The 21408-nt window shown below is 39.3% G+C and overlaps 1 long non-coding RNA gene across 4 annotated transcripts in view; it reads right to left on the reverse strand.

The window, feature by feature from the left end:
* LOC133262520 (uncharacterized) overlaps window positions 1-21408 on the reverse strand; it is a 169950-nt gene that overhangs the window by 115167 nt on the left and 33375 nt on the right. For all 4 annotated transcript variants that reach the window (XR_009741332.1, XR_009741335.1, XR_009741334.1 and 1 more), the window contains exons 3-4: window positions 16675-16787; window positions 7506-7550 (exon numbers count right to left, since the gene is read on the reverse strand). This is a non-coding gene — a long non-coding RNA (uncharacterized LOC133262520). The remainder of the gene's footprint in view (window positions 1-7505; window positions 7551-16674; window positions 16788-21408) is intronic.

Raw genomic sequence — 21408 nt, forward strand, 5'->3', positions numbered from 1 at the left:
CTCCTCTATATCAAAATTGTAACACAAGATACACCCGATTAATTACAGAAGAGTGAAACTTCCAACTCTCATATCTCAAGGGTCAGATTTATCCCTGGTGTAAGCCAGAACTCAGTAGTGAGACAAATTTGGCCCTAGGTGACATTTTTCCCCCCTTAACTAACTCATTACACCATCTCTTCAAGAGCTGATGAATTGAGCCCCTTGTGTTCTGTTTGTAACCATAATTAGTATTCATTTTGCAAGCTTAAAGTTCACCCTTGATACAGGACTGATCCTAATGTTAATCACTGCGGTGTCTTACCGCCTTTGACTCTGATCTGTCAGGTTTGCATTACTTGTCCCATACCTAATTTTTTGCCCTTACCAGCCAAATAGCACCTCGACATCACACTGTGTCAGAATTAGAAACTTTTGACAGATCTGTAATCATCTAGTTCTCATCAGCTCTATGCATGTTAGTCACTTCATTTCCACATTCTAACAGTTAATATGCCTTAATTTCTCACACTTTGTGAATATTTAATTCCTCCCTTTTCAACATCATTTTTAGGTTGTGTGAATCATTTTCAAAGCCTTTGCTATTCTCCCTCCACTATCATCTGCATATTTTATGAAATGGCACAGTTGAATCTCTGAGGGCTCTTGATAAAAATGAAACTGGCAGGCTGCTCATTAGTTGTTTACCTGGAGCTGTGTGAATCCCCTAGAATGGTGGATTCCCATTTGGATTTGAATTAGGATATTCTGACACATAAGAATTGAAAACCTTTCCAAGCTAAGCATGATTCTTTCCTCCCCCGCCCCCTCTTTCTACCCGAATTAATACCTTTTCTAGGAAGTTTGCATTCTTTTGACCAATCTGGTAGTCATACAGCACCATATACACCAACATCTACAACAACTGGACTGTTAAAAGGTGAGAGACAGAGGCTGTAGCCAATTAGCAACTCTAATGAGGGGGAAAAGTGTCCGATCGAGAATGCACAGAGGGCAGCATGACTAAAAATGAGAACTTTTCCGGCTTCCAGAGTCAAACCGGGTTGCTGGCACTGGGGCTGCGGCTTATTTAAGCATGCATTTTAATGGACAAGTAATCAAAAAAATTACATTCAGTGCCACTTCTATAAGTAAGGTTTTAAAAAATAAGCACTTTAGAGTGACCGCACCTGGCAAGTCTCATACAACAGTTCTCTTTATTCCCTTGATCTTATTTACACAATAAGGCACTTTCAAGTTTCACCACTGAAATAAACTTAGAAGCCACTTTCAACAATTCATGAGTTATGAGATGGAAAAAAGGACAACCTTGTGGATTTTCTTCCATGGATTATCAGCAGAAGAATTCAGTGGGTTATCTATTCCATCTCTGATGCAGAACATTTTTTTCCCTTACTGCACCTATACTTCTCTCATTCAGAAGCTGGGTGCATGCTGTTCACAGTTCTCCATGTCATCTCTACAGTAAACCATATCCTGACTTCCCAATAATTTTAGTTTTTAGTATCCACAGATTTCCATTCAGCTTGATTTATTTTTATGCTGATACCATGTTCTTTTCATAGATTTTACTTAAGAGCAGCAATGCTATCTCTCTATGCACTAAATGTTTTATGAATTTCTTGGCCTCTGTTGACTTCATAAGTAAATAGGGAATTGGGGCCATTATAAATAAGGGTAAGAGAAACTTTCCAGCCGTAGAAGCTGCATCTGCATTGGTACTTTGTTCACACAGGTGTTTTGGTAGAAGAAAAAGGAAAAATGAAAAATAGAAGGCACTTGATTTTGACAGGAACTGTTTTTCTATTTTATCCTCATGTCCCACCTAATATATCTCCATTTTAACACATCTCTTCAAACTTTTTACACAAGAAATACAAATAACCAAGGGCAGAGTTTATAATTAAAATCCCACAGTTTCTGCCCATCTGATGTTGTGTACCTCATTCCCTGAAAACGAACAGCCAAGAACAATCAGGAGCTCACTTCTTTACTACCTAAAAACTCTACCTCCTTAGTACCAATTGAAAGTATAGTCGAGAAACAACTCACTGGCATATCATATTTCTTGATGCTAGCTCTCAATCTAAACATGCATCTTATACAATTTATTGTACTAGTTAAAATCCCAGCTTTAAGATGACCCTGAATATTTCAAAATCTAATAATGAAAATGGATATTTTATATAACCTTGACTAGAGTGAGGAGGGATTTAAATATGCTTTGCTTATTGTAAAGATTCAGAAATTAAATATATATTAAAAATGATTTTCTGCAATCTCATGAACCCTGGCTGGCTGGGTTTGTAATTCTTGTGTTTGACAGCATTGCATTCTTTTGATTTGGAATATATGTTTCAGATCTATTACTTTTTAATTGGACATGGACATGACTATAAACTAAACTTAGTCTCCAAGGGCTCACATAAAATTAACCAAGATATGAAGAAAATGGAGCTGTCACTACAACTCAAAACTATCAGATATTGCAAGTAGTTAAAAATAACAATAGCCACAGATATCCTCATACAACATCACATAATTAAACACAATAAGCAGCAGGTTTGGTAGCGACATTTTAACTGAATACTCAAAGATTTTTTTCTCTACACCCACTACAAAGTAAGTATTTAACATTTATCATTTCCTGCATTTTAGTATTTTTCCATCTTATTAAAAATTGGTTGGATTCAGAAATACTTTTATCCTGCTGACAAGAAGCACACATATCATTTAGGTCTATGTGCATCATTCACTCTCAGCGATGTCAGCCTTTCAAAAACCTTAAAGATCAAGCTACAATGCGATTGTTTCAAAAAGGCATTCTCACTGCTACGATTGCACACAAAAGAACTACAGCAATTATTTTGTTAGCTGCAAGGGTGAGTTAAATTAACTTGATACTTCAGTCTTGCAATACTAGCCGGTGTGATTACCTTAAAACAAGGAACATGAATGACTTTGCTCTCAGTAAAATGTTCATACATATGAGGACACACTTTTCTCTATTCAATGAAGACAATTGTCATATCTCTTACTACTAACACCACTGCATACTCTAGGCAAAGAGAAGGACGTCTTTTAAAAATGACCATTTAAAGCAACAATTCAATTACACACTGAACCCTAGTTTTTGCTCTTAATGGAAGTCATCTGCATCAACCTTACGCTGGTTTTCTGTGCTGACAAGAACACTCTATGGAGCAAACAGATCTCTATCAACTCAAACCCATGTAAATAAGATGAAATGCTGGTTTTCCTAGAATTGGGTGCTCTTCAGCACACTCACTGTATAATAAATAGATGGTGCTCGCAGGGAAGTACAAGTGACAGCATAGTTACTCCAGCAGAAATCCAGAACACAGCAGGGACTGTGTATGGAAGTGGGAGTGGTATAAGAACACACTACTGTGGGAATGAAGACGAGTCAAAAGACTGGAAACGGAACACCAAGCCATTTGATGCAAGTAACTAAAAGACTTAAGCAGAAAGACAAACTCTGTCTGCAGAGATACTGCTCTTTTCTAATGCAGTTGTTAACTTCCTTTTCTAAAATTCTTTTCAAAAGGAAAGCTTTCCAGTTTGGCTTCATGCAATACAGTCACAGTTTATGCTTCTCTACCCTCCCTACCCCTCCTCCCGCATGTTAAACAGACCAGAGACCTGACATTTTATGTTGTTTGTTTGAAATGATAAGCTTAATCATGAGTGAAATGTTGGGAAGTGACAGCGCTGGCCACAGTAAGGTCATTTCTTGTTTCAGCCAAGTACAATACAGCTTTCCCCTTAATTGCATTGCCAGTCCTTGCCACAGGAGGACCCAGGCATTTGCAAGTAGGGAACTGAATCTGTCTTTGTGATAATTAAACCATGGACCTCTGTAAAGACTGCCAAATCTGCCATATGGTAGTTTTATGACCTAGACTGCTGTTATCTCTTGAGAAAGCTAACATCCTAATCTCATTTTAGTTATCTGTGATCAGAACCCATATTTCTAGAGGGCAAAATGCAGAAGAGTACTGCTTGTCGCAGAGCATCCTAAAGCAATGAATTTCTTTTTTTTTTTTCAGGGGTTCACATTAATAAATTGAAGAGAGAACTCATTATTGACATACTGAAATGAAACCAGAAATCAAGAAGCTAAAACCAAATAACCTGTGGGTTACCTGTGCATAGATTGTAACATCTCACTGTGAAAAATTCCCAGGACTCGACTTTGTATAGATGAACACTGATGAGTAATTAAAACCTTCATTGCAGGAAGGTTGTGAAAAGGCCACTGAGTTTTTCCAATGCAAACACATCGTTGTAAAACACTAACACGGGATGCTAGCGACTTTGGAAGTCTGATATCATCCGTCACAGCCACAGCACTTGAAAAGCAGCCTCGTGAGCTGTCAGAGCTGGGCAAATATTTTACAGGAAGAGAAAGCCAGACTACGAGATGACTAGTAAGAAGTATAAACATATCAGAACTGGTGCTGGATAACGCTTTATGCCTGACCCTTTCCAAACTTCTATTACTTCAATAGATTAACATTAATTTGTCTTCAAATCTGCAATACCGCCATCTGAGCATTTGCACTGTGGCTCAGAAATATGTTGCCCTTTAGAACTAAGATACAAATGTTTGCCAGCTGTGGTCACCTTCTTACATATCTTTTGGGGCTGGATCATTTCATAACCAAGAGAATGCATCTGTTCCTTTCTGCAAGGTTATGTCTCCAAAAGTGCACTGAAAGCACAAGAAACAGGTGGCATATTTTTCATCTCACTGGTAGCAAGCAAACACACAGGCTATATTCTTTCATGGCTAAAAGAGCCTTAAATAGAGGTATTTTTAGTACTACAAATTGCTGTTTGAAGATGATGCCTGTTAGCCGTTTTGGGATGGGATATTTCTGTGTAAAGAAGGACCTAATGGCTACTCAGGTCTATATGAAGTTCTCCAGACTAATGACCTTCATCACATTTATCTACTAGACAGTTACTCTTATCGAGAAGTTGCATAGGTCTGTTTTTACAGAAATATTCTGGTTTTATGATCTAGATAATGTAGCCTGCTATAAATCACCCTGGTTGTCCCTTGATATTTTGAAAACTGATGAGACTGCTGATTCTTGCTTCTTACTTTGTATGCAAATGATAAATTATAGATGGGAAATAAGAAAAAGAAGGTTTTACTCATTTGCTGGATTGAAACAGACTGGATTAGTGAGCGAGCAGTAGTACCCTTGGACTATTTATTGTGACATTGCTTAGAAAAATTCAAACCCCAAAGCCTTCAAATCACTGGGGACATTGTTAGCCTTCTGCAGGAATTATTAAAATGTACAGAAATGTATGAGCATCACTTTATAATAATTAATCAGGGGCTGTTGATTAATAAAGCTCATTTTTTAGTCCCGATGATTCAGGGTATTATCCAAAGGACAGTGTCCTTGTCATATTGATTAAGAAACCAGACTTTGCCGTGGAAGAAAGTGTGAGAACAGTCGCACTTCTTCCTTCCCCCTCCCCCTATATAAAATAAATATTGAATGAGAATATTAACTCGTTAACCTTGACAACAATTTGTAATTTTCATAAGGAGGAAAACCCATGTATTCAGCAAATAAATTGCTGCAGGGATTTCAGCGAAACAAATTGGAGAGAATGAAGAATGCTACCATATGAATTCTGTCGTTTTTATGGGCTGTGATGATAAATTTGTTTGGTTATGTCCCTCAATTAAGGCCACAAATACTGTAAAGCATCAGAAGCAAGTTAACTGGTAGAGATGGTACAAAAAAGTCTGGGTGACAATCTAAGGTCATTCAGGAAGTTTTCTTCTTTCAGATCTAGCTCAGATCTGCAGCAAATATCTTAACCGAGTTACAGAGTGCATCTTCTGTACAGTATATTAATCCCCTTAAAGCCTTTGTTAAAAGATAACTCCATTTATTAGGTATTGCATGAGAAAATCTTTATGTGGAATTAGCAGCACCAGTCACAGCTTTTACAGGGTTATCTAATTATTTTTAACTCAGTTTAACCAGGAATGCAGGTAAAATAAATAATTTGTAAGCTGTTTACCTCTGCAGTTGGTGAGCACTGTTTTGTAACCCCCTATAAAAACATTATGCTTTGAAACTTGAGCTGGAATGCTGTTTTAATGATCACAGGAAAAATGGACACTTTGCTCCTGCATGCATTTCCAGCTGTAAAAACCTTGTTTGTTCACATCACCAAGTAAGTCAGCGAGGCAGCAAAACTGATTTAAGCATGTGCCTAGTTTTAAGCGTGTTTTGCCTCAACTAACATCAAGTAATACTACACATGCTTAAAATTAAGCATATGCTTAACTGCTTTGTTGGATTACAGCCTAAATTATCTATTAATCCAATTGCATGGTTTCCTCTGATCACTGCCAGTTAGAAATTCTTACTGTACAATAGATTTAATATAAATGCATTATGTTTGTCAGGCATGCCACTAGATTTGCATGCTGTCCTTGTCTGCTTGGGCATATTATCATCCATAGGAGAATATTAAAGATTTAATATGATTTCAAAAATTTAATTTTAGTGACTTTTTGAAGGATAAGAATGAACTGGATCTTGTTTAGGAAACTAAGAGGAAAAATTAAATAAAAGTGCTTAATACTTCAGAGGTCCAGATAGGGAACATGAGGAAAACCAGAAAACAAACATGGAAAAGAGTAGCCTTGGAACAGAAAGGCAAGACAACACACACAGGGTTTGGCATGTCACTACAGCAACAATAACTGGTGTCTGATTATATTCTGATTTTACTGTACTCATTCTGCAAGAACTCCAGGAAGGGGAAATGCTGACCCCCTATCTTATATGTAGGAAGTTTAGGCATAGAGACAATGCCTGTTAGGCTAATAAAGGTATGAAAGTGAATTCCCATTCATTTCAACACATGAACGCACACGAGGTGCCCAGATATTTCAGTGAAGGGGATCACTAAAATCACAGCAAGTTTGTTGCTATTACATTTGCCTTTTCAGTCTGTACCTTTTAATGGTTGTTTTCCTTGGGGTTCTCACACATTTTAATGATACTACAAGTTATTTTATATACACTGAAAAAACCCCCATCCTCACAAATGTATCCTTAGGAATTTGTCCACAATCTCACAACACCCTCTAAAGGAACTGGTTTAAATCCTCTGCACAGTGTCATCCTCCTCCTTATACCTGGCAAGCCCTGAGCTTTCTAAGTGGGATCCTATCCATCTTACAGCAATGGTGGCAGCTTAACCACTCACAGCAAGAGGAGCAAGTTTTCAGTCCTATTCAGCTGTGTTGCTTTAGCTGAAGTGCAGAACAAAGATTTGTGCAACCCTGATGTTATTAATATGAAGTGATGGGGTACAAGCTCAGAGATGCAGCTATTCACTGATGATGCATTATAGAGGGTAACAGTAATAATGACTTTTTGTTAAGCCTTTTTTGTTCTCAGTGCTAAAAGCAGAAAAAAAATAAATAGAAATAATACCTGCATTTCTAATACTGGTGGCATTGGAATATAATCAGGCAGTACCTGCAGGATAAATCAAAAGATTAAATTAAGTTGGGATTTGAATCCCCACTAAACAAAGAATCAAACAGAGATCACGTTTTTCTGGACTCTAGTCTCAGAATAGCTTTCAAGGGCCTCCCATACAAACATAATATCATTATTTGCTTTGACCACTGGTACGTTAAAGAAAATACAGGAGAGGGGGTGGAAGGGAGAGTAGTCAGGCAAGCAACAATATGGAGAGCAGTATGGGGCATGCTAATTTTTATTCATTGCCTGGCCTCCTGCCTGCTTCTCCTGAGTCTATTCAAGTCCTAGCCTTGGGTTCTGACTCTTGACCGATATCTGTCAGCATGTTCTGTATCCTGCCTTCTGCTGCTACTTTTGTTCACCCTGATATTTTACCTTGCTTCTTGCAGGAGACCGATACCTGCTGTCCCTCCTCCCACACTGCCATCTCATGAAGCTATTTATTCCTTCTCCACAAAAGCACAATCACCAAAACCCTCCACCTTTGTAGAGAGATCATTCAGATACAAGATAGATATATATTACTGTGTGATTAAGATTAATTTAGAGGCATGAGAATCACTGCACTGGCTCTGACCCATGCATGGGCTGTACAGTCCTGAATTCCTCCCGTGCCAGCAACCAAAGGAAGGTGAAACACCACAACTTACACATAATTTACACCTCCCTGCCCACAAGATGTCACCCTGAATTTTAACGAATGTTAAAAAATTAACTTCCCCCTCCTTCCCATATTCTGATCCTTAGAATCAACCACATTAACTCTTAAGTATTCATGATTTACACATAACCACAAAATTCCTGTCTGAATCTTGCTGCTCCTGACCTCAGCTGCATATTGGCAGCAGATTCCACCATTGAATTCTGGGCTGTATTTCCTCTAATTTCTCATAGTGCAGGGTAAATATTTTCAGATCAGTCTGCACAGCCCAATCCAGTGTGACCCAAGGTTGTTTTAGGCATGTTCATATCTCAAGCCTGAGAACAAGCATGTGGGAGATTCTTTAATGTAGAGTCTTAAAGTGTGTTATCTGATAGCAGCGGCCTCAGATTTCAAGTATTTCACAGCTTTTGGACGATAAAAAAAAAAAATCCCAGCATGAAAAAAAAAAGGAATGAGAAGTTTCTCTAAACCTTCTCGAAAGAGGAAGTGACAACAGCCTTACAAGAGTGCATTTGCCAAATCTTTAGCCTTGGAAAATGCTGTATTTGAATTTCTAAGGTTTAGTATGCACTGTTATTTTAAAAACTGATTCAGTTTGTTTAGACCCCAGAGCTGCAACTCCATCTTGAGAATATGCCGATGTGTACACAAAGCTTTGCTGCTCTTTTCAGCAAGAAAGAAAACTGTTTCTGCCAGATTTTTGCACCCGTTTTACATATTCCCTTAGCTCTATCTCCGTGCAGAGACCACAGACCCAATTGTGGGAAGGGAGCGTGTCAATGACCCATTATAAACCTGACATGACATTTATGTGCACGTTTACCAGGGTTGCTCTCACAAGCACAATAATTACACACACAAATGAGGTTTGAAATTGCCCTTTTATGAAAATTCAAACCTTGATATTTAACTATTTAATAAGAACCTATCTTGCATCTCATTTGCAAATCAGATGTTTGTCTTAAAGGGTGGATTTTTCAGAGAGAGGAGGTCTGACATCGGTGTGCATTTTCTGTGCCTATTTCAAGTGCTCATTTATGGAGTACGCATATACAAATTTGGCTTTTTTCTGAAAATACTTGTTTTATCTCTTTATGTGCGTTTGCACATGACTGCCAGATAATTACTACTGGACACAAAACAGGCACAGAGGTAGGTGCACATATAAACTTGAACCTTGAATTCCTAAACATCTTAAAAAGGGGTCTCCAAGATTTATCAGTGGGTGATTATAAACCAGAACACTGCACCATACTGTAATCAGCCTCTGTCAAAACCCCAACCTATTGCTGCACATACAGGTATTCTTTACAAATAGTCAGTAGAATTTTACCAGTTTTATGTGGTGTACTGAACCCATATGCTATATACAGTATTTTATTCAAGTTTATTATTTTACAGCTAACTCAAAACACTGGGGCTGCTTTTAAGGCAAGATTCCTCCTGATTTTATGGGAACAGAGATAAACTGACTACCTTGGAAGTTTTACATATAGATTATTTTCCTACTTGCTGCCTTTTCTAATTCAAGACAGCTGTGACTTTGGAGATTCTGACATAATTGTCAGATTTAAGGAAAGAAGATAAGGGAATTTCTCTTCCTAATCTCTATACTACATCAACAAAGCTCAGCAGTTCTGCATCAGCTTGCAACTGAAGATCTCCAAATACTTCATAAGGCACTAAATCACAAAATACTGTATATCAGGCAGGTAATCACTGTACCTACTGTACCAGTGGGAAAACAGAAGCACAGAGTGTTCAACTGATTTGCCCAGAGCCACATGTCAAGTTTGTGGCAGAGCTTGGAAGTAGTACTGAGACCACCTGGCTCTCAGTCTTGAGCTTTAATAGCAAGACCATCTGTGCTCCTAGACAATATGACAATACAAACACTTAATTCTGCTGAAGACTTGTAATGAACTGTACATGCATACAAAAATATCCAGACCAATGGAGTACCTGTCGCATCCCCCTGGCCTGGGAGGGGTGGCAAACCTGGTAGACAGCAACTCGCCACTGATGAAAGTGGCCAGAACTCTTGCCCTGGGAACCAGTGCTTTTAGGAAAAGAATAAACACAAATGTCCCCTCCCACTTCCAACCAGCCTGTCCTTCCTTGCTGTGAGCATCAGAAGGGGGAGGCAGAGAGCTCAACTGCACTTCCTAGAAAAAGGGCATTTATGGAGCAGTTTACTGAAGGTTATTCCTACAGAAGACTAACCCATTGAAGCAGAAACACTTCTGTCTCAACACTTACTACAAAACCACTTCTGAAATTTCTGCCCTTTCTAGAAAGTGTTCTAATCTGATATCCAGTAACAGATTTTGTTCATACCTAGTACACTGTTGCTATGAAAACTCATCATTACATCAGTATTACTTAAGACTCCAAATAGAGGCTGAGAAACACTGTAAAGAGAGCATCTAAACAAAATTAGGTTTTTTAATAGGAAAAGAAAGTTTACTGCCATTACATTTTCACTGATTTGCAGCTCTTATGCAAGAAGAGAAATACGAAGGGATTAACTGAGCGTACTCACGCAAAGCCATAATTTTTCAAGAGTTTTCCCCAGTAAATTTCCCTAAATATCCAAGCTAAGTTTCACTCCACTGATTCACTCCACCAAACCCTGTAAATATTTTGATCAACTTTGTAGGGCGATTACACCACAAATCCACATACTTAGAACATCTATTTTTATGAATAAACTAGAGCATCTCGAATAGAAGGATCTCCAAGATCCATGCGCACAAATTTCAGAAGCAGGAGCTGATTTGTTTCATCCACCACCCATCTGATAATTAAAGTTTTCTTTCAGAAACCCATTTGTACCAAAGTAGCAACTGATCAAGGTATCAGGAAAGCTAAAATAAACAAGGAAAAAACATCAAGCTGTAGGGGGTCAGCATGGGCTAAATTCTCATCACTTATCTCCAGCAATTCAAGTCAGGTCTAATTTTCATAGGAAGTGATTTAAAAGGGCAGCTGTGTTGTATCCTGATTTATCACTGATACTGATTTTAATAAATGCCACTTTAAAAGAAAGTTTACATACTCAGACCCATTCTCCTCCCACCTTTTCTTCCCTGACCTGCCATTACACTTAGTTCTCCTGTGAATTTCATTAATAGTTTATAAACAGTGTTTACACATAGTCACTCAATAACCACAAATTGACCAACCTGAGTTGATACATTTTCTCTGCAGAAGCTTTCCTGACTGCACAGGTCCATTTGAAAAATAGAGAATATAATGTTCAACGTCAGTAGCCAGCTTTAGGATTTTATAGCTTGACTATATTCACAAAGAGTAAGTATCTGAAAACTCGCAAGCAAAAAAAGAGTAAATTTAAAGGCTGTAAGCAGTCATATCTATTAGTGTGTTACAATATTTTAAAGGATTTTTAATGTTAGGCATTGGTCAAGTACATATTAGTGGAAAGTCACCTTACCAAAGTGTGTAAAGCAACTTGTGCAAGCTTGTTTCTTTCTATTCTTTTTAATCAGAGGCAAGTGACTGAGCACAAAGCAGCACTGTCTCACCCCCAGTGAATGGCGCACATCAAGCACCACTCAATCCCAGCAAGGAAAACTAAACCCCAGGCTGTGGCTGGATTCTATTTTCAAGAACCAAACTGTTCTAAGCCTCCTGCTTGTGCTTGACCGAGCCCCTGTGGTGCTGCACAGAGCCCTTCTCCCACATACCCACCCAGAGCAGCACCCAGAGCAGCCGCTCTTCAGAGGAAGCTCAGGGTCTGTGTACTAAGTGTTGAATCACAATTTAAGTGGAGAAAAGGCACTGCAGTGGCCCTGCTCTGTACTGCAAAGCAAAGGCTAACATATGAGCATGAATCCCATCAAATTTCGTACGAGGAGATTTCTCTGTTGGTTAATCCTTTCTTACCGACCATTCCTCAGAATACAGAAGTGAAAACCCTCAGCACTGATTACTTGAGCCAACTGTCTTGACTAACTGTCCTACCTTCCACAGGAATTAAGGAAATGAACTGTGATATTTTCTGAAGAGGCAGAATTTATTTACTTCTAAGAGATAAATGCATCACAAACCCAGAGCTTGGAGGAAAGGGAAGGCAAAGCATCCATCCATTAGCATTCTCTCGAAGAGGAAGGGGGGATATTTTCAGTGCTGTATTTTTTACAGAGGTGAGTTAAAAATCCAAAACACAAAGAGAGCTTCCTACCTCAGACAAATATCAACCTTTGATTATCATGTCTATACAGGAGGGTCAGGCTTGGACCTTGCTGAGCCTTCCTAAGAGATGCCAAGTGCTTTCATGTACAGCAGCTCAGCCCCTTACAGAAGCAGGATGTAAACAAGCACCATTCCGTTTTACAGACCCAGGAAGGAAGCTTATTTTGGAAATGAGCAAGCTCACACTCCAGTCAGTCACGAACAATCATTTTCCACAGTACAATAAAGAGATATTAGGATTATGCTCCATGATTAAGCCATTGACAGGCTGGCATCCTTGCAATAAGCGTCATGCCAGGATTTATTAGTAAATTTAGCCTACAAAGTTCTCTAACCCAAGGTTGTACTGGCTCAGCAATTTCTTCAACTGATTTGACAAAAATGTTTTCAATGTGTCATGCATACAGGTACACATAGCAATGATTACCATAATATTATAAAACACAAAGGAAGAAAAGTGCAGTAATTTGCACTAATTATTAAGCAAAAATAGGAAACTTTAATTATTAATTTTTTGAAATCACTGAAAGGAGAAAATAGTACACCTTCTAAGTGCAGACACTGAAATTAGATTAGCTTGACAAGCCCGTATCAGAAGGAAGAGGAATACTTCAGTGCATTTATTTAATAGACCTTGAACATGTTAGGAAGCAACTCTGTATTACAGAATCCTAAAAATGTGAGTGAAAGGATTTTAAATGCCACCTCTTGGTGCTGCTTTTAGATTAACACAAAACATTGAAAGAATCCAGCTTGCTATTCAAACTGCCCTTTAACGGGATCAAGGAGAGTAGTGTAAATGGGACTTACTAATGTTCCTGTGTGACAATGACAGTTCTTCACTTTGTAGTGGCAAATCTTTTACCATGCCACAGTTGTGTTTACCATCTAAGAGGAGCCTTCTGTGCTCATCATGTCTCTCCCATAATCAGGCAAACCGGGAGCAGCTGTGCACCCATGTCCATTAGCCATCTAGTCAAAAAATATTCAAATGCACCTATTTACATGTGTGCAGAAACCCCAGATGAAAGCCTGATCTCAAAAGTGTCAACATAAGTTGATGTTCTCCTGGTCAAGACTCTGCTTGTCGGCACAAACACTGACTTGTATCAAAGCACAATTACATCTACTCCCAAGGATTCTTTAAAAACTTGAAGTTTTTCAAGCGGTAATCTACATCAAGTCTGTAAAGTTTCAGTCTCGTTCTTAAAAGTCATGTTCCACTTTCATAACCCTCATAAGCATACTTCCAGTAAGACAGCAAAACAGGCAAGTAAAAGGTCTTGTAACATCCTATTAGACCGTTCGTGTCTAAGCGCACACACTAAGGACCCTATCATTCACTTGCTGAGGGGTGAATTTGGCCAGCCACACTGAAGCAGCTGAGCCACTAAGCTTCACAGAGAATACCATACAAACATACAATTCAAAAGACAAACATTTTGAAGGCTGTTGTGTTTTAAAATGTCATCCAGGAAAGAATACAACTAGGGTTGATAAACCAACTTCATATTTAACCAAGTGACTCCAATGGAGCATTAATGACTAGATGAAGCAATCATTAGGCAGGAGTCTGACCCTCTGTGACTCTGAAATTCTATGTGTATCAACCTGGACCTGATAAGCATTTCTCCAAGTAGAATTATTACAGAGCCGTTCTAGGTGGATTCCAAAACAATCCATTGTCTGTCCTTTTAAAGATCTCCATGTCCATCAGCAGAAGATGCCACAGGTAAAATTATCAGCAAGAACCACTTTGTAACTGCACCTTCTCTGATTGCATCTTGTCTGAAGGCGTACTCCCCACAGTCACTGCACTGCCTGCATGCTCGTCAGGTTTCTAAAAAGGTATTGTCTGATGAGGAGGAGCCAAGATCATTTACACTGCTTCATGCAACTCTTTCTGTTGTTGAGCCAGTGACCTCTGCTGTGACAAATATGAATATTACTCACAACTTGACACACTGGAACATTTTCCTGCCAGTTTCCTCCTTCATAAATGCACCTGACTTAAGGTCTCCAAGATCTACATCCTTTCCTGGTAAGTCCCATTCTCACTAGATTTTGAGAGACTTCTGTTTCACCCTTTCCTTATGTCACCAGAACACACCACTCAGACCACGGATAAAAGCCTTTAGCCTATATGAAGCTGCTTGCATGTGCAGCAGTACAGAGAACACATTAAATAATAACTCCACAATACCTTTTAAAGCCCATATAGAATTACGTGGAGCTAGGTTCTCAATATCCATAGATCACCTTTATTCACCTGGGCGTGACCTTTTGATTTTAAAGTGTTAATAGCAACTGCCTGCTCTGCAGAAACAACTTTTTCCCAGGGAACTCACATCATTTTTTAAGTAGTAAAACAGTTTTATAGTATTTAACGTAAATACTGGTGGGTTCGTTGAAGGAAAGGGTGTCATAGACAAGCCAAATCGTGAAATGAAATCGGTTGTGTTCTTATAGAGGTACATGAAGAGAAGGGAACTGGCACAAGGAAAACCGGGAAGTTGCAGTGATCCAGGTTTGAGCTGCCTAGGTCACGGATAAGGATTTTACTAGCAAGGATAGAAATGATAAATTAAACTGAGGGGATTGTTTTTAAAGAACAATCAGGAAAGATGGAAAGGTATTGAAATTTGGCTAATGAAGCAGAAGAATGTGCAGAGGCTGTAAGTAGAACCAAAAGGGACAGGACTTTTTTTGTAGCTTTTTTCTTCCTTTTCTCATTAGGCTGACTTTTTTTAGACTGAGCAAATATTGTTATATATCTCTGTCTCATTGTCTTCTGTCACCTGAGTAACACCTCTTTTACTGCTGCCAAAATGGCTACACCAATGCTAGGTCAGACCAATTATTTCTTAAATGGTTTATATTCACCTGCATTTCAAATGTGTGGCTTAGAGAAACAAAATAACAGCACCTCATTCTCAGTCTGCTCCAAAGATCCATTATGCTCGAAACACATCAGTCTGCTCAATTAAAGAGCCAACGACTACAAAGCAACTGTATATCATTTGTATTACCTTTCTAGAGCCGACACTTTATTCACAAATATCTGACTCCAAGAGGTCCTTTTTTGCTTAGCTATGTGTTTTATCCTAGCTTGCATTTATGTTAAAAAAAATCCAAAAATCAGCAATGTGCTTTAAACAAAGACTTCTGTGGCCTGCATACAGCTACAGTTATTTCTTTTCTGAAAGAGGATTTTGCCATTCTGTGCAGCCTACTTCAAACTGATTTGTTAGAGGCTTTTCAAGTCCCACGAATAAACAGTCTGAATGCACACTTTCAAAATATTAGAGATCCAGCATTTAAACCAATATTGCCGTTTTGCCAATAAATTCAATTCTTGCTCAGCTTCACATTAAATAATTTGAAGGAGTTTGTTACTCTTAAGCTAACGAGGCTCGTTTTTGTTGAATGCTATTCCAAGTTTCAAGAAGATAAACAGCATTTCCCAGCTCCACTATTCAATTTAAGACAGACATTAGTTTTCAGTCTATATGTATGTGGCCAGTCCTGTCTAGATTTGGGATCCACCAATCCAACTTTCAAACATGCCTGCTCCTCTTACTGTTACCCCACATCATGCAGTAGCGAGAAATTAACCTGATGGCTCCAGGCATCTTACATCTTACCTAGCTCTAGTATTGATACATCTTGATATAACAGCAGCTCTACAACACTCCACAAAGCAGTTGCAGAACAGAGGGACCCAGCCTCTTTGTTGAGGTGAGACAGTAAGAGAACAAGAAAGAGATCGAAACAGGATTTTCTGTATGGATACAAGAAAAACTTTCTTCCTCAGCGAGGACAATCAAGCACTGAAATACTCTACCCAGAGAGTCATGGCATCTCCATCCCTGGAAGATTTGAAGACCCAACTGAGAGAAGCCCTGAGAACACTGGTGTGAACTCAGTATTTCTCCTGTCTTTAAACAGGGGGTTGGATGAGAGACCTCCCAAGGTGCCCTCTAACCTGAGCGATTCTATACTAATGAGGAGCAATCATGATATAAACCCAGGTATTCCAGCATCATAGGTCTTTCTCACAGAAGCTTATTATGACTGCCAGAAAACTTCAGACAGCTCCTTGCTGAGCTAATTTAAAATAACAAGACAGAGCCTTGAAATATGAGGTCTTATTCTTCACTCTTCCAGCCTTCCACAGTAACTCTCTTGTATGACAAGTCTGTGTAAAATGCTACAAGAACAGAATTCTCTACCTACCTATATTAAGTAGCGGGGCCACACATCCATTTACCATTTGTAGGGCCAAAGAGCTCCAATTCATTTTCCTCCTTTATGCAGTCACATGCACTTATGAAAGAGCAGGATGAAACCTATGGATGACATAGAATAAAACCCTTCATCACTGCAGCAGAGTAGTGACATAGGTGTGCCAAAGCCTTTAGAAAAGCTCAAGTTGACTTCTTTTCAAAGTCTCATGGGGAGGTAAAGCTCATTTCAAGAAAGTGTAAATTCTGCCTAGTGCAAAGAAAAATTACTTTGAATTAACTGGATAGATGTTATGAATAATCCACATTAAATTCTTAATTTTGGGTTACGATAGGAGACTTAATAGTGGTCAGATACCCACTGCTTATGCAATTAATTCTTAGCAAAGAAAATGAATGTGAGATATAAAATATTTTAGAAATAATCTTTTCATACAAAAACAATAGAAATTTGAAGACGGATTAAGATTTAGTGTCACAACAGATTATAGTGTGAACAGAGTATGTCCTTACAGGAATCTATTTAACTAGTGATATCCTAGAGGGAACAAACTGTAGGGCTTTTTGACATGAAAAATGTGAATTTGCTCTTTGTGTTTACTAGAGCTCACAACTGGCAGGAAATGAGGCATGAAATGTATTGTCAAACATACAGTGTTCAAATATAATGCATTGCTTTAAGTTGAGCATTGCTTTTAGGGATGCGAGCTCTCAGACCCCCATAAACAAGTGTGTTTTTAAAAAGCAGATCAACACCCCAGTAACTATATACACACGCACAGAAAGTTATTACTATAAAAATACTTATTTTAATAAAACTCCGTCTAGCTCTTTGAATGTTATAGTTCCATTTGTTACCTTTCCCTAAGATGAACTAATAATCAAAAAATGCTAGGAAAGAGCAGTACTGTGCACAGACTAACACAAAATACAGTGGAAGAGGCATTAAGTGTAACAACAGACATGAGGCATGTATGTGCTCCATAGCTCATGGCTAGCGCAGGCTTCTGACCCATCTGGCGCTAAAATCCAAGCAAGCAGAAAGGTGACTGGTTGCTGGTTCCATGAGACAGCCCTGGCTTCTGTCCTCCTCTGCTGCTAGATCAGTACAGAGAGGAAGAACAAGGAGCGAGGGCTCCCACCCACCAGCTAACTGAAAACTTCAGCTCAAAGTTACTCTTAAGTGATAATGAAAGTATATATCTTAGAGAAAAATAATTGAATCGTAACTCAAGACCTGCACATTCTGTTGAAGAGAAGGAAGAACATCATCCTTCTGTAAAGTATTTTTCCAGGATATTGTTTCCCTACTATGGCCAGAGACATCAGTACCAAAAAAAAATCCACTGAAATCTAATTCTTGTATATTAAGGCCATTAAGTAGCAGCAAAACATACAAATCTGCTGTTTAGAGTCATCTATAACCCAACTCACCTAATACTTTAAGAATATTGTAAGCTAGTGAGTGATTGCTCAGCTGACATAAGCTCCAGGTAAAATGAGTTTTACACTTATTTTACAGCCGAAAATGAGTATGCAGAAAACACAATTTTTTCTTTAAAGTTTGTCACAAAAAAGCAGAAACACCCCGAAACCTAAACCAGAAACAAACCAAACAAAATAATCCCAAAGCAAACAGAACAAGAACCAACACTATTTCAAAATAAAGTATCTTTTTTAATTTAATGGCAGAAAAACTCAGCTGTATGGCAATGATTTCACTAAACTATAGGTGAAAGTGACTGCAGGTGTCTTCCTGGATCAGAATGGGATTGTCTGGAATACAGTATCACTTTGCCAGGCTGTCTGGGAGAGGGATTTGTTTCCTCTTTCTTTTTTCCTTCTCACCGTAACAGTCTACTGGTCATAACATACAGAAGTTGGTAGGAATAGTCTTATTTCTTTCCCTCTTGAGTTTTACAGTGAAATAGACTGTAAAATGTCACACTGACTTTTCAGTATCAGGGAGGAAAGCAAGGCTAACTATGGTTAAGCCATTTATTACCACTTAGTCCTTAATGGCAGGAAGACTGCTTTGCTTCTGCTCTACAGCTACTAGAACCAGCAGAATTATGGCAGGGATAGATACATCCCATTTTCTTTAAGTCAGTGTCATTCATTTCTACCAAAAAGAGGCAAGAGAAATTAATGGTTCTCTCTCATCCTTCATACTTTGATTCTTTAAGTTATTGAACACTTTCTATTCTTGTATGATGGAAAGTGAACTGAGAAAGGCAGGCACTTATCAGAAGCAAATCCCAGAACAGACAAGGGAGCATATTCTCAGCTCAATGCTAGATCACTTCACTGAAATTAGCAGCAGCTTTTTCCTATCAAAGACCCAAGCATTTCTATACAGTGTGACAATCTGGATCAAATGACAGACTAGCTGCAGAAGCAGAGGCTGCTTGGGTACCTGGGATGGGTCAGCACGTGGAACTCATCACTGCATCTGGAAATATGCGCCTGTGGTCCTGGACTGCAGCATCACTTATCCTCACCTACCATTTGTGTATAATGTAAACCTGTGAGTGTGAACCATTGAATTTTAGAGATCTAGTGGTTTGAAACCATACTGGTAAGATCAGGATCTAGAACTGAATTTGGCCTTCAGAAAATATTTTCTACACTGGCGAGCCATGGGAAAAGAGACTCAACAACAAAAGTAAGGGTTGTCATTGAGTTCTTATGCTTAAACCTAGAGAAGGGCAATTGAAAATCAAGTCCATCACATGTGCTGTATTGCACCTATTTGATAAATAAATTAATGGGAAGTCAGTCTATATAGCTGTATATTTGGCATGGCAATGCCTTTCAAACGTCTAACCTTTTAGCCGCATGTACAATGAGTGCTTTTGACAGTTTTTAGTTGAATAGTTGTCCATTTATGAGTCCCATCACATTAAGAATGGGGTTTCTGTATTTCTGCCAATGTGCTAGGAGTGGAAACTTGTCTCTTGTGTTTTCTTTTCTTAAAAAAAAAATAAAAATGACAGGCTAAGAAGACAGGTCCAAACAGTCAACTAGCCATCTTGGCAAACATGCTACTATTGTTTATAAATCCATAAAGTTATTACTGTTTTGGGATGGTTTCTGTTACCTTACTTTTTGTAATAGATAAGTGACTTGCAATGTGTCAGTGAAACCTAATAAGATATAAATGCAGACCGTTTGCCTGTTTTTTGCCCTTTCACCTTGAGCACAGATTACACCAACAAAGCAAAATCAAAATAAGAGTGCAAAATATAACAACCAGAGTTTTAGTAGAGAACAGGCAGAAATCCTTTGTGTTTATTAAGTTTTACTTTACAAGAATCTTATCTATATCATGAAAAGCACTATACAGGACTTGCTGGCTAAGGCCCCAGTACAACAAAGCACAAACATATGTGTAGCTGTAGGCACACAAACAGTGTCACTGGGTCAGCTTTAACCTGTGTATCAATCAGTAATCTTCCCCTCAGGCAAAAGTCAGAGGAGAAACCAGCCTAATGATGTGCCTTTGCAACCAAGATGGGTTTGTGTGACCCAGGTAGAGAAGCGTGCTTCTCTGCCAATGACCATCCATTCAGAATTTCTTTTCACTCATCTACTGGTACTTCACCCTAGAGACTCAGCTTGAAGTAAACCTGGAGGGACTATCAAAGCAATATTGTTCAGAGGTAAGATCCAAAGAGTTCCTCAAAAAGCTGAGAGCCAGACATGAATATTTCACAATTACCTTTGCATTAGAATCATAGAACAGTTAGGATTGGGAAGGACCTTCAGATCATCCAGTTCCAATCCCCTGCCATGGGCAGGGACACCTCACACTAAACCATGTCACCCAAGGCTCTGTCCAACCTGTCCTTGAACACTGCCAGGGATGGAGCATTCACAACCTCCCTGGGCAACCCATTCCAGGGCCTCACCACCCTCACAGTAAAGAACTTCTTCTTTACATCCAATCTAAACTTCCCCTGTTTAAGTTTGAACCCGTTACCCCTTGTCCTATCACTACAGTCCCTAATGAACAGACCCTCCCCAGCATCCCTATAGGTCCCCTTCAGATACTGGAAGGCTGCTATGAGGTCTCCACGCAGCCTTCTCTTCTCCAGGCTGAACAGCCCCAACTTCCTCAGCCTGTCTTCATACAGGAGGTGCTCCAGCCCCTGATCATCCCTGTGGCCTCTTCTGGACTTGTTCCAACAGTTCCATGTCCTTTCTATGTTGAGGACACCAGAACTGCACACAATGCTCCAAGTGAGGTCTCACGAGAGCAGAGGGGCAGGATCACCTCCTTCAACCTGCTGGTCACGCTCCTCTTGATGCAGCCCAGGATACTGTTGGCTTTCTGTGCTGTGAGCACGCACTAAAGCCAGCTCATGTTCATTTTCTCATCAACCAGCATCCCCAAGTCCTTCTCCGCAGGGCTGCTCTGAATCTCTTCTCTGCCCAACCTGTAGCTGTGCCTGGGATTGCTCCGACCCAGGTGTAGGACCTTGCACTTGTCATGGTTAAACCTCATAAGGTTGGCATCAGCCCACCTCACAAGTGTGTCAAGGTCCCTCGGGATGGCATTCCTTCCCTGCAGGGTATCAACCGAACCACACAGCTTGGTGTCATCGGCAAACTTGCTGAGGGCGCACTCAATCCCACTGTCCATGTCAGCAACAAAGATGTTAAACAAGACCGGTCCCAACACCAGTTCCTGAGGGACACCGCTCATTACTGGTCTCCAGCAGGA

Source organism: Pezoporus flaviventris, unplaced genomic scaffold (assembly GCF_033815535.1).
Source record: "Pezoporus flaviventris isolate CSIRO_AGI_PZ_B2104156 unplaced genomic scaffold, CSIRO_AGI_Pfla_v1 ptg000213l, whole genome shotgun sequence".
In the NCBI taxonomy this organism is placed as follows: Eukaryota; Metazoa; Chordata; class Aves; order Psittaciformes; family Psittacidae; genus Pezoporus; species Pezoporus flaviventris.